The sequence below is a fragment of the Lynx rufus genome, unplaced genomic scaffold, assembly GCF_022079265.1.
Source record: "Lynx rufus isolate CCGP_SWC_20201006 ecotype Redwood Valley unplaced genomic scaffold, mLynRuf1.p SCAF_42, whole genome shotgun sequence".
NCBI lineage: Eukaryota > Metazoa > Chordata > Mammalia > Carnivora > Felidae > Lynx > Lynx rufus.
In genome coordinates this window covers 1,587,487-1,614,949 of record NW_025814859.1, presented here as the reverse complement: position 1 = coordinate 1,614,949, position 27,463 = coordinate 1,587,487, and the positions used below count along the sequence as shown (strand labels likewise).

At 36.5% G+C, this 27,463-nt stretch overlaps 1 long non-coding RNA gene across 1 annotated transcript; it reads right to left on the bottom strand.

Annotated features, from left to right (window-relative positions):
- Positions 1-389: 389 nt before the first annotated feature.
- Positions 390-5,144, bottom strand: LOC124525447 (uncharacterized). Its single transcript, XR_006965511.1, has 4 exons — positions 4,986-5,144; positions 3,990-4,182; positions 2,251-2,386; positions 390-1,538 (listed from the first exon to the last, which is right to left on the bottom strand). It is a non-coding gene; the product is annotated as an uncharacterized LOC124525447 (long non-coding RNA).
- Positions 5,145-27,463: the final 22,319 nt, after the last annotated feature.

The window sequence follows — 27,463 nt, the reverse complement described above, 5'->3', positions numbered from 1 at the left end:
AGAACAAACTGAAGGTTACTGGAGGGGTTGTGGGAGGGGGGATGGGTTAAGTGGGTAAGGGGCACTAAAAAATCTCCTGAAATCTTTGTTGCACTATATACTAATTTGGATGTAAATTAAAAAAAATAGAAAATAAAAAAAAATAATGAAAGTGATCCCCTATTGATAAAAAAAAAAATTCTACAATGAAAAAAAAATAGAGTACTGATGCTTGGTACAATATGGATGAATTTGAAAATATTATGCAAATGACAGAAGTCAGACACAAAATGCCATTTATTATGTGATAGAGCAGAAGTAAAGAGTAGTTTTCAGAGACTAGAAGGAATGATAAGTGGGTAGTGAAAAGGGTTAATTTTGTAGTATATGAATTATATCACAATTAAATGTACAAAAGATGGAAATATATTTTTTATTAATACACAAGTAAATAGAAAAATAGCATCCATTTGTCATTAAGGAAATGGTGATTAAAATCACCATGACGTCACTAAACATCTTGAATGGCTGAATAAGAAAAACCAATATTTTAAAGTGCTGCTAAAGATACAGAATAAATGGAATTCCTATGCATTGCCTATCAAATGAGACAGGTACTTTGTAAAAGCAGTTTGTCAGTTTCTCATAAAATTAAATGTACATCTATTATATGGCCAAGCAGTTACTCTTAAAGGTATTTATCCAAGTTGAAATAATAATCTGTGTTCTAACATAGAACTGTGCATTAATGTTGTGCACCATCAAAACATAGTAGCTTTTTTTTTTTTTTTTTCAGCCCAAACTGGAAAAAAACCTGAATGACCCTCAAATAGAGTATTGGATGAATAAAATGTGCTACATCCATATAATGTAAAACTAAACAATAATGCAGAATGAACTATTGATACATGAGCAATATAGATGAATTTCAAATGGGTTTTGGTAGGTGAAAGAATCCATATTCAAAATTCCTATATACAGATGATGTTTTGGTAAAAGCCAAGTATAGTAACACAGAATAAGTTGTTTTCCTGAGGTTAAGTATGAGAGTAGACAGGTTATTTTGTTGGTTATAGAAGTTTTTGCTTCGTGTTGTTTAGATGAATCTATGCATTTTAAAATAACAGTATGCAGTAAGGAAAGGGTTTATTTGAGAGGCAGCCAAACGAGACAGGAGGGCAAGCCTCAAATCCAACTCCGCAAAGGTGGAGAGAAAAAGTTTTTTATAACCATAGGAGTTGAGATTACATACATATTGAAGAAAAGAGTGGGGAAACTTGTGACTATTCATGAGGAAAGGTGGAACATGCTCATTGAGCAAACATATATGTAACATACATTCCTTGTTCACTTTGGGGTGGAAAGTTAACATCAAAATGAGGCAAAATTCAGTCCCTGATGTCAGGAGGTTATCTTAGGACAAGAAGAAGGAGCTACTTGCATGCTCTCAGAACTGGCATAAACTGAATGTAACTTTGCTTCTTCATAGGCTGGAACCATATTAGTTGGCCTTGAGTCCAGGCTTCTGCAGAGACAGCTAGTGGATTTATTGGTGGGTTCTGAAAAGATACAATGGCTGATTAGGGGGAAACAGTTCTCTGAAACACAAGTTTTAAATTTTCTGCTAGTTTGAACCTCATTAACCCTATGGGCACAGTTTCAGACATAATAACAGAATCAGGAAAGTTAAAGGGTTAAAAATCACATAAAATTAATTGCATTTCTATAGCTAATTACAGTGTGAAAAATTAACATAATTCCATGCATACAAAAGAAAATACCTAGGGATAAATTTAACCTGAGAGGTAAAATACATGTTCAGTGAAAACTGCAAAACTTTGCTGGAATACATTAGAGAACATGTAAATAAATGGCAAAACATCCTGTGTTCATGTAATGTAATACAATGTTCTTAAGATGTTGGTGCAACCCATAGTGATCTACACATTCAATGCAATCTCTTTCAAAATCTGAACAGCATTTTATGCAGAAGTGAAAAAGCTAATCCAGAAATTCATATAAAATTGCTAGGGTTTCTGAATACCCAAATCAATCTTGAAAAAGAATAAAGTCGAAGGACTCAAGTTTTTATTTCAAAGCTTAATAGAATCTGGAATAGAATTGAGGTTCCAGAAATAAATGCATACATCTGTACCCAGTTGATTATTGATGAGGGTCCCAAGATGATTTACAGGAATGAACAGTCCCTTCAACAAATAGTGCTTGGACAGCTGGATTTCCACATGCAAAGAAATGAAGATGGACTCCTACCTTCCACCTTCTACGGAATTAACTCAAAATGTATCAGCATCCCAAATACAAGAGTTAAATCTCTATAACTTTCAGTAGAAAATAGGAATAAATCTTCATGACCTTGGATTTGATGATAGAATCTTAAATGTGATTCCTAAAGCAGAAACAAAAACAAATAATATATTCAATTTATCAAAAATTAATACTTCTATGCATCCAGAGACATTACCAAGAAAATAAAATGACAATATGCAGACGATGAGAAAATATTTACAAAGCATATATTAAATAAAGGTCTGGTATCAAGAATATGTTATGTATTTTTTAAAAACCTGGTCACATCTCAATAACAAATTGACAATTAAAATGCAAAATCTTGAAAAGACATTTTTTCAAAAATGTACAAATGGACAAAAAACACATGAAACATTCTTCACATTAGATATAAGTGAAGTGCAGATCAGAACCACAGTGAGATCATTTCACATCCACTAGTTTGCTTGTAATTTAAAAAGCGTGAAAGGGGCGCCAGGGTGGCTTGAAGTCGGTTAAGTGTCTGACTTCGGCTCAGGTCATGATCTCACGGTTCATGGGTGCAAGCCCCACGTGGGGTTCTGTGCTGACAGTTCAGAGCCTGGAGCCTGCTTTGGATTCTGTGTCTCCCTCTCTCTCTGCCCCTTCCCCGCTCATGCTCTGCCTGTCTCACTCAAAAATGACTAAGTGTGAAAAATATTTTTAAGCATGAAGAATAGGGGCACGTGGGTGGCTCAGTCAGTTAAGCATCCGACTCTTACTTTTGGCTCAGGTCATGATCTCACAGTTCATGGGATAGAGCCCCATGTTGGGGCTCTGTGCTGATAGCGTGGAGTCTGCTTGGGATTCTTTCTCTCCTCTCTCTGCCCTTCCCCTGCTTGTGTGCTCTCTTTCAAAATAAACATGGTTTTTAAAAAGCATGAAAAATAATGTCTTGGCAAGAATGTGCATAAATTGAAATGTCAACATAACTGCTATTTAAAATGGTTTAGCCGCAGTAGAATACAGTGCAAATGTCCAAAGTAATAAAATTTTGGTATATGCATAAAATGGAGTATTATTCAGGCATGAAAAGTCATGAATTACATGCTATAGTGTCGATGAACTTACAAAACATTATGCAAAGTGAATGAAAGTAGACACAAAGGTTGCATGTATGATTCCATACATATAGATAATTCCTTTGAAAAAGAATTTTGATTGGTAGCTGCCACAAGCTCAGAGAGGCAATGTGGAGAAACTGTTTAATGACTATAGTGTTTTGAGTGAGGTGAACATTTTGCAGGTAGATCATGTGAATGGGATTTAATGCTACTAAGCTGTTTACTTTAAAATTGTTACTTTGATGTTATATGGATTTCATATCAGGAAATTGTGTTTTAAAAAATGACCTGACAAAAGAATAGCCTAGTACCAAATTGTTCCACTGGTGAGTTCTTTCAGAAATTAAAGAATTAATACCACTCTTCAACCTCTTTCAGAAAATAGAATTGAGAAAACAACTCATTTTGAGACATTTCCCTTGTACCAGTGTCAAACACAACCTATATATACCTTATCTATAAATGCCAAAAACCTTAATAAAGTACTAGTAAATCAAATGTAGCAACATGTTAACAAACTCCACACCCTTTCACAATGTACAAAGCTCTACAAACTAAGAATAGAATGGAATTTCCTCAAGAGGATGAAAAGCATTTGTGAAAAACAGCTAACATACTTACTGTGAAAAGTCTGTCTTCCCTTTGTTATCACAAATAAAACTATGATGCCACTTGTATTTAGCTTTGTGCTACAAGTTCTAGCCAGAGCAGTCAGGCAAGAAAAAGAATAAAATACACTGAAATTGGAATGGATGAAGTAAAGCTGTCTTAATCTCAGATGACGTGATCTTACATGTAGGAAGTCCTAAAGAATCTGCGTGAAAAACCAGTAGAGCTTGTAAGAAATTCAGCAAGGTTTCAGAACATTTGCAAAATACACAAAAGTCAGTTGTATTTTTATACAGTAGCTATGTACAATGCAAAAGGGAAAATAAGGAAACAATTCCATCTATAATATTAGCATAAGGAATAAAATAGGGTACATTTATTCAAGTAGGTGGGAGGCTTGTAAATTTAAGTCTATAAAACTTCACTGAGAGAAATGAAAGAAAACCTAAACAAATGGAAAGGCATCCTGTGTTCATTTACTGGAAAGCATAATTTAGCATGTTGTCAGCCCTTAAAGTGATATACAGATTGAATGCAATTCTTATCAAAATCTCAACTGTCATTTTTATAGAAATGGAAAAGCTGATCCTAAAATAGATACAGAATTACAAAGGGCCCTGGATAGCCTAAACAATCTTGAGAAACACAAATCTAGATGATGGACACTTCCTTTTTTCAAACCTTACAACAAAGTTATAGTAATCTAAACAATGTGGTATTTTTATAAGGATAGACATATCAGCCAATGGAATAGAAAAGAGAGTCCAGAAATACTCCCATACATCTATGGCTAATTGATTTTTAGAAGGTTGCCAAGATGATTCAATTATGAAAGAATAATTTCTTCAACAGATGGTCCTTCAACAACTGGAGAGCAACTTAGAAAGAATGTAGTTGGACCTTTACTTCATACCCTTTACAAAAATGAACTCAAAATCAATGAAAAGCTAAATGTATGAGCTAACACTATAAAAACTTTAATAGAAAATATAGTTAAATTTTCCTGACCTTTAATTTGGCAGTTGATTCTTAGGTATAACACTGAAATTAAAATCACAAAAAGAAAATAAATTGGACTTCCATCAAACATAAACTTTTATACCATAGGACATTGTCAGGAAAGTGAAAAGACAACCCACAAAACTGGAAATACTTGGAAAAAATATATTTAAGAAAGTACTAGCATGTGGGGTGACTGGATGGCTCAATTGGTTAAGCATCTGACTTCAGCTCAGGTCATGATCTTGCGGTTCAGGGGTTTGATCCCTGCGTCAGACTCTGTGCTGATGGCTCAGAGCCTGGAGCCTGCTTGGGATTCTGTGTCTCCCTCTCTATCTGCTCCTCCCCCCTGCTTGCATTCTGTCTCTCAAAAATCAAATAAAAACATTAATTTTTTTTTTAAAAAGAAAGTACTAGCATGCAGAATATATAAAGAACACTTCCAATTAAAAAACAGAAACAAAACTCAATTTATAATGCACCAAGAGGGGCACCTGGGTGGTTTAGTTGGTTAAGCATCAGACTTTTAATCAGGTCATGATCTCACAGTGTGAGTTCAAACCCTTCTTCCAGTCCCATGTCAAATCCCACATCAAGCCCTACATCAGACTCCATGCTGACAGTGCAAAACCTGCTTGGGATTCTCCTCTCCCTCTCTGCTCCTCCTCTGCTCTCTCTCTCTCTGTCTTCCTCTCTCTTTCACTCTCTCTCTCTCTCTCAAAATAAATAAACTCAAAACCAAATACACCAAGAGCTTAAATAAGAGATTTCTCCAAAGTTGATACATCAGCAGCCATAAGTACATGAAAATATTTTGAACATTTTTATTTGAGAAATTCCATCCAATCTGTTGAGGGCCTCAATAGAACAAAAAGGCAAAGGAATTCTCTTTCCTGCTATCAGACATTGGAGTTCCTGGTTTTCAGGCTTCAGACTCCAGGACTTATAGCAGCACCTCTCTCCTCCCCTAGGCTTTCAATCTTGACAAAGTTACACCATTGGCTCCCCTAGTTCCCAGACTCAGACTGAATTATACCACCAGATTTTCTGATTGTCCAGTTTACAGTCAGCAGATCGTGGGACTTAGCCTTCATAATTACATGATTTAATTCCTATAATAAATTTCTATAATATATGTATATGTATGTGTATGTATGTGTGTGTATATATATATACATCTCCCCTGTTGGTTCTATTTCTATTTATCTGGAGAACCCTAACTAATACAACTACTTTATGTGTGTGAAGTGAAGTAATAAGAAACAACAGTTTTCTTTTTTTCTTTGTTTTTATTTATTTATTGTCAAGTTAGCTAACTTGGCTTCAAGAGTAGATTCCTGTGATTCATCACTTATATACAACACTCAATGCTCATCCCAACAAGTGCTCTCCTCAGTGCCCTTCACCCATCTTCCCCACTTCCTCAGCCCTCCACCCCCATCAACCCTCAGTCTGTTTTCTCTAATTAAGAGTCTCTTAGGGCTTGCCCCCATCTCTGTATCTTATTTTTCCTTCCCTTTATGGTCATCTGTTAGGTTTCTCAAATTCCACATATGAGTGAAATCATACGATGTTTGTCTTTCTCTTATTTAAGCTTACCATAATACCCTCCAGTTGTATCCATGTTGTTGCAAATGGCAGTATTTCTTTTTCATTGCTGAATAGTATTCCATTGTTTATATATACCACATCTTCTTTATCCATTCATCAATTGATGGACATTTGGACTCTTTCCATAGTTTGGCTATTGTTGATAGTGCTGCTATAAACATTGGGGTGCATGTGCCCCTATGAATCAGCACTCCTGTATCCTTTGGACAAATTCTGAGTAGTGCTATTGTTGGGGTGTAGGGTAATTCTTTTTTAATTTTTTTGAGGAACCTCCACACTTTTCCAGAGTGGCTGCACCAGTTTGCATTCCCACCAACAGTTTAGGAGTGTTCCCTTTTTTCCACATCCTTGCCAACATCTGTTGTTTCCTGAGTTGTTAATTTTAGCCACTCTGAGCACCTTGCTTTCATTTGTATTTCCCTGAAGATGACTGATGTTGAGCATCTTTTCATTGTGTCTGTTTGCCTTTGGATGTCTTCTTTGGAAAAGAGACTATTCATCTCTCCTGCCCATTTCTTCACTGGATTATTTGTTTTTTGGGTGTTGAGTTTAGTAAGTTCTTTATAGATTTTTGATTCTAACCCTTTATCCAATATGTTATTTGCAAATATCTTCTCCCATTTTGTTGGTTGCCTTTTAGTTTTGTTGATTGTTTCTTTTCTTGTGCAGAAGGTTTTTATTTTGATGACATCCCAATACTTCATTTGTGGTTTTACTTCCCTTACCTTCAGAGACATGTCAAGTAAATTGCTGTGGCAAAGGTCCAAGAGGTTGCTGCCTGTTATCTCCTCGAGGATTTTGATGGCTTCCTATCTCACATCTAGGTCTTTCATCCATTTTGAGTTTATTTTTGTGTATGGTGTAAAAAAAGTGGTCCAGTTTCATTCTTATACATGTTGTTGTCCAGTTCTCCCAGCACCATTTGCTAAAGAGACTGTCTTTTTTCCAATGGATACTCTTTCCTGGTTTGTTGAAGATTAGTTGGCCATATGTTTGTGGGTCCATTTCTGGGTTTTGTATTCTGTTGCATTGGCCTAGTGTCTGTTTTTGTGCCAATACCATACTGTCTCAATTACAGCTTTGTAATACAGGCTAAAGTCTGGGATTATGATGCCTCCAGCTTTGGTTTTCTTTGTAAACATTACTTTGGTTATTCAGGGTCTTTTCTGGTTCCATACAAATTTTAAGATTGTTTGTTCTATCTCTGTGAAGAATGCTGGTGCTATTTTGATTGGGATTGCATTGCATCTGTAGATTGCTTTGGGTAGTATCGACATTTTGACAATATTTGTACTTCTGATCCATGAGTATGGAATGTTTTTCGATTTCTTTGTGTCTTCAATTTCTTTCATAAACTTTCTATAGTTTTCAGCATACAGATCTTTTACCTCTTTGGTTAGGTTTATTCCTAGGTATTTTTATAGTTCTTGGTGCAATTCTAAATGTGATCGATACCTTGATATCTTTCTGTTGCTTCATTATTGGTGTATAGAAATGCAACTGATTTCTATACATTAATTGTATATCCTGCGACTTTGCTGAATTCATGTATCAGCTCTACCAGTTTTTTTGGTGGAATGTTTCGGGTTTCCCATGTAGAGTATCATGTCATCTGCGAAGAGTGAAAGTTTGACTTCTTCTTTGCTAATTTGGTTGCCTTGTGTTTCATTTTGTTGTCTGATTGCGAGGCTAGGACTTCCAACACTATGTTAGACAACAGTGGTGAGAGTAGACATCTCTGTCGTGTTCCTGATCTCAGGAGGAAAGCTCTCTGTTGTCCCTTATTGAGGATGATATTAGCTGTGGGCTTTTCATATATGGCTTTTATGATGTTTAGGTGTGTTCCTTCTATCCCCACTTTCTTGAGGGTTTTAATTAAGAAAGGATGCTGTATTTTGTCAAATGTGTTTTCTGCTTCTATTGACAGGATCCTATGGTTCTTATCCTTTCTTCTATTAATGTGATGTATCACATTGATTGATTTGCAATTATTGACCCAACCCTGCAGCCCAGGAATGAATCCCACTTGATCATGGTGAATAATTCCTTTAATATACAGTTGAATTAGATTTGCTAGTATCTTGTTGAGAATATTTGCATGCATGTTCATCAGGGATATTGGCCTGTAATTCTCCTTATTAGTGGGGTCTTTGGATTGGGGATCAAGGTAATTCTGACTTCCTAGAATGAGTCTGGAAGCTTTTTTTCCATTTATATTTTTTGAAAAAACTTGAGAATAGGAGTTAACTGCTTTAAATGTCTGGTAGAATTCCCCAGGGAAGCCATCTAGTCCAGGACTCTTACTTGGGAGTTTTTTGATAAGTGATTCAGTTTCTTCACTGGATATGGGTGTATTCAAATTTTCTATTTCTTCCCATTTGAGTTTTGGTAGTGTGTGAGTGTCTAGGAATTTGCACATTTCTTCCAGATTGTCCAGTTTGTTGACATATGATTTTTCATATTGTTGTCTAATAATTGTATTTCTTTGGTGTTGTCATCTCTCCTCTTTCATTTGTGATTTTATCTATTTGGGTACTCTCTTCTTTTTAAGAAGTCTAGTTAGGGGTTTAACAATTTGGTTTATTCTTTCAAAAAGGCAGCTCTTAGATTCATTGATCTACTTTTTTTTTTTAGATTCTATATTGTTTATTTCTGTTCTAATCATTATTATTTCTTTTCTTTTGGCTTTGTGCTTTCTTTGCTGCTGCCCTTCTGGTTCCTTTAGGTGTGAGGTTAGGTTGTACATTTGGGACCTTTCTTGCTTCTTGAGATAGGCCTGAATGGCAATGTATTTTCCTCTTAGGACTGCCTTTGCTGTATCCCACAGGGTTTGGACTGTTGTGTTTTCATTTTCATTTGCTTCCATATATTTTTAAATTTCTTCTTTAATTTCTTGGTTAACCCATTCATTCTTTAGTAGGATATTCCTTAACCTCCATGTATTTGGGACTTTCCAAATTTTTTCTCGTGGTTGATTTCAAGTTTCATAGTGCTGTGATCTGAAAATATGCATGGTATGATCTCAATTCTTATATTTATTGAGGGCTGTTTTCTAACCCAATGTGTGATCTATTTTAGAGAATGTTCCATGTACACTTGAGAAGAATGTGTATTCTGCTGCTTTTGGATGAAAAGTTCTTAATATATCTGTTAAGTCCATTTGGTCCAATGTGTCATTCAGAGCCATTGTTTTCTTATTGATTTTCTTCCCCCGATGATCTTTGCATTGCTATGAGTGGAGTATTAAGGTCCCCTACAATCATGGTATTATTATCTATACATTTATTTATGTCTGTGATTGATTTATATATTTGGTTATTCCATGTTGGGGGCATAAACATGTATAATTGTTAGCTCTTCTTGATGGATAGGCCACTTAATTATGATACAGTGCCCTTCATCTCTTGTTACAGTCTTTTTAAAGAATATAGTTTGTCTGATGTAAGTATGGCTACTCTACCTTTCTTTTGATGTCTGGTAGCATATTAGGTGGTTCACCATCCCCTCACTTTCAATCTGCAGGTGTCCTCAGGTCTAAAATGAATCTCTTGTAGGCAGCATATACATGGATCTTTTTTTTTTTTTTTTTCTTTTTAACCCATTCTGATACCCTATGTCTTTTTATTGGGGCATTTAGTCCATTTACATTCAGAGTGCTTATTGAAAGATATGGATTTAGTGTCATTGTGATATCTGTAGGTTTCATGCTTGTGGTGGTGTTTCTGGTTCTTTGTTATCTTTGCTGCTTTCCAGTCACAGAGTCCCTCTTAGAATTTCCTGCATGAACTCCTTTAGTTTTTGTCTTGGAAAACCTTTATCTCTCCTTCTATTCTGAATGATAGCCTTGCTGGATAAGGGATTCTTGGCTGCATATTTTTCCTGTTCAGCACATTGAATATTTCCTGACACTTCCTTCTGGCCTTCCAAGTTTCAATGGACAGGTCTGCTACTACCCTTATGTGTCCACCCTTGTGGTTTAATACCTGTTTGTCCCTAACTGCTTTCAGAATTCTGTCTTCATCTTTGTATTTTGCCAGTTTCACGATGATATGTCGTGGTGTTTACCTGTTCTTGTTGATTTTGAAGGGAGTTCTCTGTGCCTCTTGGACTTGGATGCCTGTTTCCTTCCCCAGATTAGAGACATTCTCAGCTATCATTTGTTCAAATAAACCTTCTCTCTTCTGGAATTCCTATGATACAGGTATTATTTCATTTCATTGAATCACTTAGGTCTTGAATTCTCTCCTTATGGTCTAGTCATTTATTTTCCCTCTTTTTTTCATCATTTTCCATAATTTTATCTTTGATTTCACCTATTCTCTCCTCCATCCTGTCACTGCATCTAGTTTATTATTTTGCATCTCATTTATAGCATTCCTTAATTCATTGTGACTATTTCTTAGGTCTCTGATCTCTGTAGTAATAGATTCTCTGCTGTCTTCTATGTTTTTTTTTTTTTTTTTAAAGTCAGGCTATTAGTCTTTTGACTGTTATTCTAAATTCTTGTTCAGATATATTGTTTGTCTCTGTTTTGAGCAATTCTCTGGCTGTCGTTTCTTCCTGGAATTTCTTTTGAGGAGAATTCTTCTGAAGAAACAATACTTTCAAATTTACATCTCAGAGCTTAGAATGCTCAAATTAATTTTGGAAGACTGATTTTTAAGCATTAGATTAAAATTCTCATTTCTCTTTCATAATATTTTCAAATGTTAACCTTAAAAGGTTAGAGTAAGTATAATTAGAAAACTTTACCTGTAGAGCAATTATAACTCACTCTGGCAAATTTATTTGAGAACCAGTTTATAACCGCTTATCGGTGTTCTTAAGTTGGGCTATATTTATGATACTTTATTCCAAAAATAAAATATTTTCTCATATATTCAGAAGTGTCTGTCATCAAGATTTTTTGTAGGCTAATGGAAACAAAATTAATGTTTGTTGTGTTTTTTACTATCACAATATTAGCTATGGCAATTGTAAAAGAGTAAATTGCAGCTAGTAGTAAAAACATGGGAAAGAAAGTAATCTATTTTATATATATACAGAATTCATAGTAATTTGTTATCTTCTTAAGTCTGAGAAATATCATGCCTAGGTAACATGATATTTCTCTTGGTCCCTGTCATTTTTTAAATTTTAACCTCTCTTGGTCCTGTCATTTTTTAAATTTTAATTTAAAAATTTTAAAATTATTTCAGCAACCTGAATGAACTTGGAAATATATTCTTCCCCATTTATTTTTCCAGATGAGAATGCAGCCCAGCTAACACCTTGGTTACAGTCTTGTGAGACCCTAAACAGAGGATGCAAGTAAACTGTCACAAATCCTTGGTCTGCAGAAAACACGATGTAATAAATGTATTTTATTTAAAGCTGTTAAGTTTGTGGCAATTTTTAGACAAATGTAGAAAACACATACAAAGCTTAATATGAATCTTAGTTGGTTCTCTGTAAGTAACCTGTCTTTCAAAAAAATATTTTCTCAAGGTAAATATTTTCTTTAAGTTTGTTTACTTAGAGAAGGGTGAGGGGCACAGAGAGAGGGAGAGAATCTCAAGCAGGCCCTGTACTGACAGCACGGAGCCCAGTGCAGAGCTCGATCTCACAGCCATGAGAATCTGACTTGAGTCAAAATCAGGAGTCAGACGCTTAACCAACTGAGCCACCCAGGAGCCCCCACCCAAGGTAAATATTTAATTCTGATTTACCCTCTAGAGAACCAGTGAATTCCCATGGCATACAATGGGAAGAGGCTATTTTGTCTTGAATGAGATTTTAAAAATATTAACATACCTACAAAGACCTGTATATCATTGAAGACTGTCTTCATATTAAATGGCATGGGAAGTTGTTATATAAATAAGCCAAAAAATAAATAAATAAGCCAAAGATGGCTCTTGTATATTGGCCCTATATTGTTTCCTTCTTCACAGCAGGCCCACCAGTGACAAACTCAATTTTTTACACATTTTACAAATTTGTACAATTTTTAACAAATGTAGACATTGTATGCATTTACTTTAAATGTAGCCCCTATAAGGATTTGCGTAGCCATTTTGGGTTTGCCTGGTTTGCATGCTTTATAAAACTGTACTTGTAAATCTGCTGGTGACAAGGTAAATTCTGGTGCTATAAATGACCTCAAGCCCCTGTTGCCTTGTGGAGCTCCCTGACCCAGAGTCCCCATCTTGCTGCTGAGTGATACCACCTAGACGGTAAGACCCTTTCTTATTTCCCTTCTTTCATTGAAGTTTCTTTGCCTCCTCGTCTTCTAAGTTGTGAGACTCTGTAAGGTCCCATGCTGTAAGGAATTCCCCCATCCCCTGTTCTTCACACAAATTTATTAAAGTACCATCTGAATAAAACTCATGGTATGCTACTGCCACCTGGTGGTCACATTTTTCCTAGGTCAGGTCAGAAATTTCCAAATTCACTACAAAAAACTGGCCCTCAGCTTATATATTTCTCTCGTTTTCTTTAGAGATCATTTCAGAGGTATAACAGACAACCTGTCAAGAACTATATCTAGAATCCATTTTAATAGGCTTTTACCTTTTCTAATATTTGATTAGCACTGGAAAAGATTATCATCTAATATATTTTTCAGGACTGCTCTTAAAAGTTTAATCTTTTTTTATGAGAGGGTTTATGAGCTATCTACTGTGGTGTAACAAATTGCCCCAAAATGTAGTGGATAAAAACAACAAACATTAATTGCACAGTTTTGTAGGGGTTAGAAATTTGGGTGTAGCTTAGTTAATAGTTCTGGCACAGAGGCTCTCAGGATACTGGAGATAAGGAGTCTGCTGTGACTACAATTATCTGAAGGTTTGACTGGGTTGTAGGATTAATTTTTAAGATTTCTCAATCACATTGCTTTGGGTAGAAATACTACATTCCTTCTGTGTGGGCCTCAGCATGTGCACTTGGCTTTCCCAATAGTGAATAATCCAAGAGAGCAGGAGGAAAAAAGATGCTTTTTGTGACATAGTCCTTTTGAGTCATGTACCATCCCTTCCACTTTTTTCTATTATGATTGAGTCACAAAATGCAACCCACATTTATAGAATGATAGACTTTACCATTTAAAGAATGAGGGGTGCCTGGGTGGCTCAGTTGGTTAAGTGTCCGACTTCAGCTCACGTCATGATTTCACGATTCGTGAGTTCGAACCTTGCATCAGGCTCTGTGCTGACAGCTCAGAGCCTGGACCCTGCTTCAAATTCTGTGTCTCCCTCTCTGTCTGCCCCTCTTCTGCTCACACTCTGTCTCTCTCTGTCTCTCAAAAATGAATAAACATTAACAATTTTTTTTAATTTAAAGAATGAATACTAGAGAGTTTGTAGACATATTTTTAAACCATTATAGGAGAGATGTCAGCAATTGTGACAATAAAAGACTCATAATCTTACCTCTCCACAAAACCAATGAACAAATGGACAAAAATAGTCAAAATCAACTTTTTTTTTGATCTCTGGAAGTTAACCAAAGTCTTGAATCAACCTGGGCAATGCTTATTCCAAAAACTGTAATTGATTCTCAATGAGAACCGCAAATTGTGCCATTTTAATTTATCTCAGTATTATTCTCCAATCCTTGGCTAGTAGTGAAAATACCAGCCTAGATGCCTGGAACTGACATTATAAATAAATATAATTAATAATTATTTGTTTTTACCTGTCTTATGGCTACCTGGGAGACTGATTCAGAATTTTATCTTTATTAAGATATCTTTAACTCAGAACTGATCTAGTGATAAAGATGTTTCTCAGGAGGCATTTATGGAAAATATGTGTAAGATAATGTCTTAGGTGTCTGCTGCCTGAAGCAATAGGGAACAGGGCATATAATACATTAACAAAACAGTTTGAGAGGTAAGGCTGGGGAATGATATATCTGAAAGGGCTTTGAAAACCTCTGTGAAATTTCTGGAAATCTAAAAGGCCACATGCTTACTCATGGCTGTGTGTATATGTAGAAAAAATCTGAGTAGACCCTAAGTCTCTCACTTTCTACTTCTGTGAGTGAAATGATGGTATTTAGACTCTACCACGTAAAGGATGAATATTAGAGAACTGGTAGATGTATTTTGAACCATTATAGTAATGTTGTCAGCAATAATGACAGAGTAAAATACTCAAAATTTGATGTCCTCCCCATAAATTCAGTGAACAAATAGACAAAAACTGTCAGAATCAACATTTTTTAGAACTCTGGAAATTAACCAAAGGCTTGAATCAATTTGGGCACTACTTATTCCAAAAGGGGTAGCTATGGAGGCAAGAAATGAAGACAAAGGCAGAAGTGTAAACTGTCTGGACTCAGTTTTGGAGATGTGCCCCAACACAGAGCCCATGGTCAAAGATGAAGATTTTTTGTCTTCAAATGTTTAAGGAAATCTCTGTGCAATTATTAGGGGACAGAATAGAGACTTCAGAAGCCAAAATAACAAGGAGTACGGGATTAGTGTGAAAGTCTCTAAATAGGGTGGGAGGGGGGAATTGGATGACAGTGATCAAAAGATACAAATTTACAGTTATAAATACTGAAGATGTACAACACGGTGACTATAGTTAATACTGCTGTATAGTATATTTGAAAGTTCTTAAGAGTAGATCCTAATGTTACCGAGTCCAGGCTCATTCTGCTCACTGCATTGACAGGCCTGTAAGTCATGAGGCAGGATTTGGGATATGGAAAGTGACTATTCAGTAAGCCATCAAACCAAGGAGATTACAGACTGTTGTCCCAAAGAACCATCTCCCCTTGACATAAAATTCAAGTTTCTTTTATGTTAGCAAAAGGGGAAAGCAGGAGAGGCTAGGGGTCAAAAGGTTACTGATGTCTATAGACACCCCAGGAAGGTCATGTAACTTCTTTGTCCTTGGTCAGTTGAACTTTGTGTACAGAAATCTGGTCATGTCATTACTGTAAATTTTAAACATAGCATAGTCATTTTGTACATCTTTATCTCCTTCGATAAGGTAGATTTTAAGTAAAAAGCAGTTTTTGCAAATCTTATCTGAAACATGCATATGTTCAGGGCTAAGCTGAAGCTTCTAAGCTATAGGTAACAGCAGCAAGGGAAATAGAAGCTGCAAGGAGCCATACATGTTAAATTTCCTCCCTGTTACACTAAAAGTTCTTATCACAAGAAAAGAAACCATTTTTTTCTTTTTTTATTATCTATATGAAATAATGGATGTTAACTAAACTTATTGTAGTGATTATTTCACAGTATGCGTAAGTCAAAACATTATGCTGTATACCTTAAACTTATACCATGCTGTATGGCAATTATAGCGCAATAAAACTGGGAAAAAAAATTTCCCTTTGAGAATAAAAAGGTCATTTAAGGGGAGTTCAGGGAAGATGGTGGAGTAGGAAAATCCTGAGCTCACTGTCTCCCATGTGCACACTGAGATAACAGCTACATCCGTGAAACTGACTGGACTCTGAAAATAACCTGAAGACTGGTAAAACAGACCTTCCACAGTTAATTGTAGAAAGGAGGCCACATCAAAAAAGCTAGGAGGGGCAGAGATGTGGTTGGGAAACAAACCCCTAACAAGACTAGTCACAAACAGGAGGGACACCACAAGCACAAAGAAGCAAGAAGATCAAATCCCATACCAGTCACCCTAGGCACTGGGGACTTACACTCAGAAGATGAATCCCCATAACATCTGGCTTTGAAAACCAGTGGGGCAAACCCCATTGAGTTTGAGCCCCACATTAGACTGTGCTGACAGCTCAGAGCCTGGGGCCTGCTTCAGATTCTGTGCCTCCCTCTCTCTCTGCCCCTCCCCTGCTCAAGCTGTGTCTCTCTCAAAAATAAATAAAACATTAAAAAATTTTTAGAATGTATTCAGATTTAAGGAACCATCAACTTAATATAGACTGCTACACATATTTTGTTATATATGAGCCTAATGGTAACCACAAATCAAAAACCTATAATACATACACACAAAAAAAGAATGGAATCCAAGTATAATAGAGCTGTCATCCACAAGAGAGCAAGAGAAGAAGAAAGGAAGAAAGAACAACTATAAAAATATCCAAAACAATTAACAAAATGCCAGTAAATACATGCTATGAGTTATTTTAATGCAAATGGTCTAAATACTCCAATCAAAAGACATAGAATAATGGAATGGATTAAAAAAAGAGCGTGTGAAGATGGTGGGGGAGTAGGAGGACACTAGGCTTATCTTGTCTCACAAATACAACTAGATAACTATCAAATCACCCTAATTATCCCAGAAATCAACCTGAGGACTGACAGAATGAACTGCATAACTAAAAGGACAGAAGAGGTCACATTGAAGAAAGTAGGAAGTGTGGAGACTTGGTTTAGGAGAGAAACCCATCATGGGTGCTGTGGAGGAGAGGGAGCCATGGTTGTGGAGAGAAGAGTAAGAAAGCACACATGGGAACACATAAGGAGAAGGTTTCCCCCAAAGACATTGGCTGGGAAAAAAAGAGGGGCTGATTTCCTGAGTTCTTGTAACTAGCAGGGTTTAAAGCCTTGAGTTTTAAAGGTCAGCAGGCTTGGCTGGGATAGAGCCCTGAGGGCAAGGCCCTGTCCTGGAAGGAAGCCAAGCAAACCACCTGGGGGTGGACTGCATGGAAACAGTGATCTGAAGAATGCCTGGGGCACACAGGGAGATTATTTGCTCTTCTCCCAGTGCATTCCTAAGAGGCAGTGTTTACAGAGACACCTCTCCAGGGACAAAGAAGCTGGGTGTTGCCATTTCTCTCCCCCCACCCTTCAACATTAACACAGAGCCCTCTGTGTGAAGCAGCACAGTGCCAATACTGGCTGCCTAACTTACTTACACCAAACCCATATCCCTGCACTCTGGTGGGACTGTCCTCAATCAAGCTTGCTTCAGACCCAGTGTGACAGGACCCTTCCCCAGAAGACCAGCACAAGCCCCTGACCACAACACATTTCCCTACTAAAGAGTTCTGCATGGCTTTAGTTCTAGTGGAAGTAGTATCAGGTCTCATTTCACAAGCAGACCAGAACACATCTAGGTAAAACTTGCCACAGTAAAACCAAGGACTGCCCACTACAGGCAAGGAGAGCCTATGCAGATGACTGGACTGAAGGATAGAGCAAACAAAACACAACACCAGAGTGCACATAGACACTAGAGACACTCTCTGAAGCACCAGGACCTGGACACTACAGGATCTCTAAATAAAGCCATTATTTTCAGGAGCAGGAAACATAACTCGCTTTTCTAACACAAAATGCCATGATGGAAAAATTCACCCCAAATGAAAGAAGATAAGGTCATGGCCAGAGATCTAAGCAAAACAGATACAAGTAACATGCCTGATGGGGAATTTAAAGCATAACGATACTCACTAGGCTTGAGAAAGAATGGAAGACATCAGGGAAACCCTTACCACAGAGATAAAAAAAAGTTAAAAAAAGAATCAGTCAGAAATGAGTGCAAAAAAAAAAAAAAAAAAAGGACTGGAAACATAATTCAATGAACAGCAGGCTGGAGAAGCAGAGGAATGAATTAGTGACCTAGTAAACAATATAATGGAAAATAATGAACCTGAACAAAAGAAAGAAAGAAGAATTATAGACCATGACAATTGACTTAGGGAACACAGGGATTCCATCAAACATAGTAACATTCATATTTTAGGAGTCCCAAAAGAAAAGACAGAGAAGAGGGAGCAGAAAATTTATTTGAGGAAATTGTAACTGAAAATTTCCCCAATCTGGGGAAGGAAACACATATAGATCTAGGAGGCACAGAGAACTCCTCAGTATCAACAAAAGTGGGGTGCCTGGGTGGCTCAGTCGGTTAAGCATCTGACTTCAGCTCAGGTCATGATATAGTTCATGAGTTCAAGCCCCGCATCGGGCTCTGTGCTCTCAGCTCAGAGCCTGGAGCCTACTTTAGATTCTGTGCCTCCCTCTCTCTTTGCCCCTGTCCCACTCATGCTCTCTCTCTCCCTCCCTCTCAAAAATAAAAACAGTAAAAAAAAATTAAAAATATCAACACAGGTATGCCAACACCAAAAACTATTGGAATTAAATTGGCAAAATATAGTGATAAAGAAAAAAAAGTCTTAAAAGCTGCAAGAGAAAAGAAGTCCTTAACTTACAAGGGAAGACTTCTAAAACTAGCTAGGGATTTCTCAACATAAACAGGGATTTCTGTCAAAGCCAGAAGTCAGTGACATGATACATTCAAAGTGCTGAATTAGAAAAATCTACAGACAATATTCAGCAAGGCTATCATTCAGAATACAAAGAGAGATAAGGAGTTTCCCAGACAAAAACTACAAGAATTCATGACCACTAAACCAGCCCTGCAAGAAATATTAAAGGGAACTTCATTGAGTGGAACTGAATGACCAAAAATGACAAAGAAAGGATCAGAGAAAATCTCCTGAAGCAACATCAACAACAACAAAAACAAGTAGCAACATAGCACTAAATACATATCTATCAATAATTACCCTGAATGTAAATGGACTAAATGTGCCAATCAAAGGACATAGGGTGTCAGAATGGATAAAAAACAAGACCCATCTATATGCTGCCTACAAGAGACTCTTTTTAGACCTAAAGACACCTGCAGATTGAAAGGGGATGGAGAAAAATTTATCACGCAAAAGAATGTCAAAAGAAAGCCAGAGTAGCAATACTCACATTGGACAAATTAGAATTTAAAACAAAGACTGTAACAAGAGATTTAAAAAAAAGCCACTATAATATACTAAACTGGACAATCCAACAAAAAGGTCTAACAATTGTAAATATGTATGTACCCAACATGAAAGCACCTAAATATATAAAATGATTAATAACAAGCATAAAGGAACTCATTCATAATACAATAATAGTAGGTGACTTTAACATCCTATCGTCAATAGACATCATCTGAATGGAAAATCTTTGAATTTTCCAGGAAACAGTATCTTTGAATGACACACAGGACCAGATGGACTTAACAGGTATATTCAGAACATGCCATCCTAGAACAGAAGAATACACATTCTTTTCAAGTGCACAGGGGACATTTTCCAGAATACATCACATATTAGGTCACAAATCAGACCTCAAAAAATACAAAAAGATTAAGATCATACCATGCATGTTTTCTGACTAGAGCACTATGAAACTTGAAGTCAACCAGAAGAAAAAATTTGGAAAGACCACAAATAGATGAAAGTTAAAGAACATGCTACTAAAGAATAAATGGGTCAACCAGGAAATCAAAGAAGAAAGTTCAAAAATACATGGAAACAGATTAAAGTAAAAACACAGTGGCCAAAACCTGTGGGATGTAGCAAAAGCAGTCTAAAGAGGGAAGTATATAGCAATACAGAAGTAACTCAAGAAACAAGAAAAAAATCTCAGAAAACAACCTAACCCTACACCTAAAGGAGCTAAAGAACAACAAACTAAGTGTAAAGCCAGCAGAAGAAAGGAAACAATAAAGATTAGAGCAGAAATAAATGATATAGAAACTAAAAACAATAGAACAGATCAATGAAACCAGGAGCTGGTACATAGAAAAAATTAATAAAATTGATAAACATTTAGCTAGACTTATAAGCAAGAAAAGAGAAAGGACCCAAATAATAAAATCATAAATGAGAGAGGAGAAAGAACAACTAGCGCCACAGAAATACAAAAATATTAGAATATTATGGAAAACTATATGCCAACAAATTGGACAACCTGGAATAAATGGATAAATTCAAGACACATAAAATACCTAAAGTGAAATAGGAAGAAGTAGAAAATTTGAAGAGACTGATAATTGGCAAAGAACTTGAATCAGTAATACCAAATCTCCCTGTAAACAAAGTCTAGGGCCAGATGGCTTCACAGGTGAATTCTACCAAATATTTCAAGAACAGTAACTATTCTCAAACTATTCCCCAAAATAGGTAAGGAGGTAAAATTCTGAATCCATCTATATGGCCAGCATTACCCTGATACCAAAACCAGATAAAAACATGCCTAGCTGGCTGTGTTGGAAGAGCATGCAACTCTTGATCTCAGGGTCATGAGTTTGAGCCCATGTTGGGTGTAGAGATTACTAAAAACAACAACAACAGCAACAACAACAACAAACATAAAGTCTCCACTAAAAAAAAGAACTACAACCAATATTCCTGAGCATGGATACAAAAACTCTCACTGAAATACTAGCAAACTGAATTCAATAATACATTAAAAGAGCCATTCACCAGTATTAAGTAGCCTTTACTCCTGTGTTGCAAGGGTGGTTCAGTATTTGCAAATCAATCAATGTGATATACCACATTAATAAAAGGATAAGAACCATTTGATTCTTTGAATAGGTGCAAGAAAAAGCATTTGACAAAGTACAACATCTTCAACAAAGTAGGTTTAGAGGGAACATACCTCTATATAATGACCATCTATGAAAAACCCACAGCTAAGAAAGGCCATCTATGAAAAACCCCATCATCTTCAATGAGGAAAAACTGAGAGCTTTTCCTTTATGATCAGGAATAAGACAGGGTTGTCCACTCTCAACACTGTTATTTAACATAGTACTGGAAGTACTAGCCACAACAATCAGGAAACAAAGAAATAAAAGGCATCTGATTCAGCAAGGAAGAAGCAAAACTCTATTTACAGATACATGACAGTCTACTATGCAAAACCTGGTGAAGGAGTTAACATGTCAGAGTAATAAGGGGGTCCTGGGCTTGTCTCATCCCTCAAAGACAGCTAGATCAACATCAAACCATTTTGAACACCTAGGAAATCAATCTGAGGATTAACAGAACAATTTGCATAATTTGAGGGAGAAAATGTGGCAGCTTCTCTTAAGAAGACCGAAACACATCTAGTATCTAGCTTCCTTTGTTTGATTTTTTAAACATTTTTGAATTTTTCATTCTATCGTTGTTGTTTCTTCCTCCAAATGACAAGATGGAGAAATTCAACTCAAAAGAAAGAACAGGAAGAAATGACAGCCAGGGATTTAGTCAATGCAAATATACGTAAGATGTCTGAACTAGAATTGAAAACAATGATTATAATAAGTATACTAGTTGGGCTTGAAAAAAGCATAGAAACACCAGAGAATTCTTCTGCAGAGAAGAAAGAACTAAAATAAAATCAGGAGCAAATAAAAAATGCTAAAACCACATGCAAACTCAAACGATGGCCATAAAAACGAGGACAGATGAGGCAGAGGAGCAAATTAGCAATATAGAAGATAATATTATGGAAAATAATGAAGTTGAAAAGAAGAGGGAAAACAAAGGTCAGGGATCATGAAGGCAGACTTAAGGAACTCAGCAATTTATTAAAATGTAATAGCATTCCTATCACAGGAGTCCCAGAAGATGAAGGGAGAGAAAAAGTGACAGAAGGTTTATGTGAACAAATTATAGCTGAAAACCTCCCTAATCTGGGGAAGGACACTGACATCAAAATCCAAGAAGTAGAGAGAACCATTAAATTCAATACAAGCTGGCCATCACCAAAACATATCGTAGTTAAATGCACAAAATACACAGACAAGGGAAGAATACTGAAAACAGCAAGGGAAAAAAGTTCTTAACCTACAAGTCAAGACTGATCACGTTCACAGCAGATCTTTCCACAGAAAATTGACAGGCCAGAAAGGAATGGCAAGATCTATTCAATGTGCTGAATGGGAAAAAAATGCAGCCAAAATATTTTATCCAGCAAAGCTGTCATTAAAAATAGAAGGAAAGATAAAGAGTTTCCCAGACAAACAAAAGCTAAAGGAATTTGTGACCATTAAGACACCCCTGGAATGGGAATGCAAGCTGGTGCAGCCACTCTGGAAAACAGTATGGAGGTTCCTCAAAAAACTAAAAATAGAACTACCGTATGACCCAGCAATTGCACTACTAGGCATTTGTCCACGGGATACAGGTGTGCTGTTTTTGAAGGGACACATGCACCCCCATGTTTATAGCAGCACTATCAACAATAGCCAAAGTATGGAAAGCGCCCAAATGTCCATCGATGGATGAATGGATAAAGAAAATGTGGTATATATATACAATAGAGTATTACTCGGCAATCAAAAAGAATGAAATCTTGCCATTTGCAACTACATGGATGGAACTGGAGGGTATTATGCTAAGTGAAATTAGAGAAAGACAAAAATCATATGACTTCACTCATATGAGGACTTTAAGAGACAAAACAGATGAACATAGGGAAGGGAAACAAAAATAATACAAAAACAGGGAGGGGGACAAAATAGAAGAGACTCATAAATATGGAGAACAAACTGAGGGTTACTGGAGGGGCTGTGGGAGGGGGGATGGGCTAAATGGGTAAGGGGCACTAAGGAATCTACTCCTGAAATCATTGTTGCACTATATGCTAACTAATTTGTATGTAAATTTTAAAAAATAAAAAAAATAAAGGTGAAAAAAAAGACACCCTGGAAGAAATTTTAAGGGGGACTTTTTGAGTGGAGGGGGAACAAAGACCAAAAGCAAGAAAGACTAGAAAGGACCAGAGAGCATCACCAGAAACACCAACTCTAAAGGTAACACAATGGCACTACATTCATATCTTTCAATAATCACTGTGAATGTAAATGGACTAAATGTTCCAATCAAAAGACAGGGTATCGAATGGATTAAAAACAAGGGGTGCCTGAGTGGCTCAGTCAGTTGAGTGTCTGACTTTGGCTCAGGTCGTCATCTCACAGTTCGTGGGTTCTAGCCCCATGTCAGGCTCTGCACTGACAGCTCAGTGCCTGGAGCCTGCTTTGGATTCTGTATCTCCCTCCCTCTCTGCCCCTCCCCCACTCATGCTCTTTCTCTCTCAAAAATAAATAAATGTTAAAAATTTTTTAGAAAATAAGATCCATCTATATGTTGCCTAAAAGAGACGCATTTTAGATCTAAAGACACCTGCAGATTGAAATGAGGGGATGGAGAAACACCTATCATGCTAATGGATGTCAAAAGAAACCTGAAATAGCCATATTTATATCATACAAACTAGACTTAAAACAAAAACTGTAACAAAAGATGTAGAAGGGCATTATATCATAATTAAAGGGTCTATCCATCAAGAAGGTCTAAGAATTGTAAATATTTATGCTCCCAACCTGGAGGCACTCAAATATATAAATCAATTTATCACAAACATAAAGTTATGGATAATAATACAACAATAGTAGGGAAATTTAACACCCCACTTACAACAATGGACAGATCACCTAAGCAGAAAATCAACAAGGAAAAAATGGCTTTGAATGATACACTGAACCAGATGGACTTAACAGGTATATTCAGAACATTTCATTCTAAAGCAGGAGAATACACATTCTTTTTGAGTGCACATGGAACATTCTCCAAAATACGTCACATACTGGGTCGCAAATCAGGCCTCAACAAGTACAAAATTGTTGAGATCATACCATGCATATCTTCAGATCACAATGGGAAGCCAATCACAAGAAAAAATTTGGAAAGCCCTCAAATACATAGAGGCTAAAGAACATCCTACTAAAGAATGAATGGGTTACCAGGAAATTAAAGAGGAATTAACAAAAAATAAATCTAAGCAAATGAAAATGAAAACATGACAGTCCAAACCTTTTGGGATGCATCAAAGACAGTCCTAACAAGGTAGCATATTGCAATTCAGGCCTATCTCAAGAAGCAAGAAAGGTCCCCAGTACACAACCTAACTTTACACCAAAAGGAGCTAGTAAAGGAACAGCAAATAAAGCCTAAAGACAGCAGAAGAAGGGAAATAATGAAGATTAGAGCAGAAATAAATGATAGAGAAGCAAACAAACAAACCAGTAGTACAGATCAACAAAACTAAAAGCTGACTCTGTGAGAGAATTAACAAAATTGATAAACCCCTATCCAGACTTATCAAAAAGAAGAGAGATGACCCACATAGATAAAATCACAAATGAAAGAGGAGAGAACACAACCAACACCACTGAAATACAAACAATTATAAGAAATTCTTTGAAAAGAATTATGAAAAATCCTTTGCCAACAAACTTGTTTATCTGGAAGATATGGGCAAATTCTTAGAAACTCATGTACTACCAAAACTGAAACAGGAAGAACAGCAAAGAAACCGACTCAGTAATAAAAAATCTCCCACCAAACAAAAGTCCAGGGCCATGTGGTTTTCCAGAGGAATTTTACCAGACATTTAAAGAAGAATTAATACTGGGGCACCTGGGTTGCTCAATCTGTTAAACGTCCGACTTTGGCTTAGGTCATGGTCTCACGGTTCATGAGTTTGAGCCCCACATCAGGCTTTGTGTTGCCAGCTCAGAGCCTGGAGCCTGCTTCAGAGTCTTTGTCTCTTTCTCTCTCTGCCCCTTCCCAGCTCATGGTCTGTGTCTCCCTCTGTCTCAAAAATAAATAATAAAAACACTTAAAAAAAAAAAAAACTAAAGAAGAGTTAATACTTATTCTTCTCAAACTGTTCCAAAAAAATAGAAATAGAAGGAAAACTTTCAAACTCATTCTATGAAGCCAAGCATTACCTTGATTCCAAAACCACACAAAGACACCACGAAAAAGGAGAACTACAGGCCAATAGCCCTGATGAACATGGATGCAAAAATTCTCAACAAGATATTAGCAAATCAAATTCAATAGTACATTTAAAGAATTGTTCTTCAGGGCACCTGGGTGATTCAGTCATGCATCTGATTCTTGACTTCAGCTCATGACTTCATGATCTCATGGTTCATGAATTTGAGCCCTGTGTCAGACTGCGCAGTGCATGGAGCTTGATTGGGATTCTCTGTCTCCCTCACTCTCTGCCCTTCCCCTGCTCTCTGTCTTTCAATAAATACATAAATGCAAAAAAAGAAGAATTATTCTTCATGATCAAGTGGGATTTATTCCTGGGCTGCCAGGTTGGTTCAATATCCACAAATCAATAAATGTGATATACCCCATTAATATAAGAAATAATAAGAACCATATGATCCTGTCAATAGATGCAGAGAAAGCATTTGACAATATACAGCATCCATTCTTCATAAAAAACCCTCAACAAAGTAGGGATAGATGGAACATACCTCAACATCATAAAGGCCATATACAAAAGACCCACATCTAATATCATCCTCAATGGGAAAAATCTGAGAGCTTTCCCCTACAGTCAGGAAAAAGACAAGGATGTCCACTCTTACCATTACTATTTAACATAGTACTGGAAGTCTTAGCCTCAGGAATCAGACAGCAAAAAGAAATGAAAAGCATCCAAATTGGCAAGAAAAAAGTCAAACTTTTACTATTTGCAGACAACATGATATGCTATGTACAAAACCTGAAAAACTCCACCAAAAAGTGCTTGAACTAATACGTGAATTCAGCAAAGTTGTAGGATATAAAATCAACATGCAGAAATTTGTTGCATTTTTATAAATCAATAACAAAGCAGCATAAAGAGAAATCAAGGAATCGATCTCATTTGCAATTGCACCCAAAAACAATAAGATACCTAGGAATAAACCTAACTACAGAGTTAAAAGATATATACTCTGGAAACTATACAATACTTATAAAAGAAATTGAAGAGAACACAAATAAATAGAAAAACGTTCCATGCTCATGGATTAGAAGTACAAACATTGTTAAAATGTCTATACTACCCAAAGCAATCTACATATTTATTGCAATCTGCAATCCTTATCAAAAATACCATCAGTATTTTTTGCAGAGCTAAAACAATGCTAAAATTGTTATGGAACCACAAAAGACCCTGAATAGTCAAAGCAACCCTGAAAACGAAAACAAAAGTGGTGGCATCACGATTTAAGATTTCAAGCTATATTACAAAGCTATACTCATCAAGAAAGTATGGTTCTGTCACAAAAACAGACACATAGATCAGTGAGACAGAAAAGAAAACCCAGAAATGGACCCACAGCTATATGGTCACCTCATAAAATGTGAGACAGGAAACCATCAAAATCCTTGAGAAGAACACCAGCAGCAACCTCTTTGTCCTTGGCGAGAGCAACCTCTTACTAGATACATTGCCAAAGGTAATGGAAACAAAAGCAAACATGAACTATTGGAACCTCATCAAGATGAAAAGCTTCTGCACAGCAAAGGAAACAATCAACAAAACTAAAAGGCAGCCTATGGAACGTGAGAAGATATTTGCAAATGACATATCTGATAAAAGATTCGTATCCAAACTCAACACCCAAAAAACCAGCTAAGAAATGGGCAGAAGACATGAATAGACCCTTTTCCAAAGAAGTCATCCAGATGGCTAACAGACACAAGAAAAGATGCTCAACGTCATTCATCATCAGGGAAATACAAATCAAAATGACAATGAGATACCACCTCACACCTATCAGAATGGCTAAAATTAAGAACACAAGAAACAACAGGTATTGGCAAGGATGCAGAGAAAGGGAAACCCTCTTGCACTGTTGGTGGGAATGCAAACTGGTACAGCCATTCTGGAGAACAGTATGGAGGTTCCTCAAGAAACTGAAAATAGAACTACCCAAGATCCAGCAATTTCACTATTAGGTAGTTACCCAAAGGATACAAAAATACAGATTTGAAGGGGTACATTCACCCTGATGTTTATAGCAGTAATATCAGCAATAGGCAAACTATGGAGAGAGCCCAAATGTCCATCGACTGATGAATGGATAAGGAAGATGTGACACACACACACACAACACAACACACACACACACACAATGTAATATTAGCCATCAAAAAGAATGAAATCTTTTCATTTTCAAAGACATTGATGGAGCTAGAATGCATTATGCTAAGTGAAATAATTCAATCAGAGAAAGATAAATCCCATATGATTTCACTCATATGTGTAATTTAAGAAA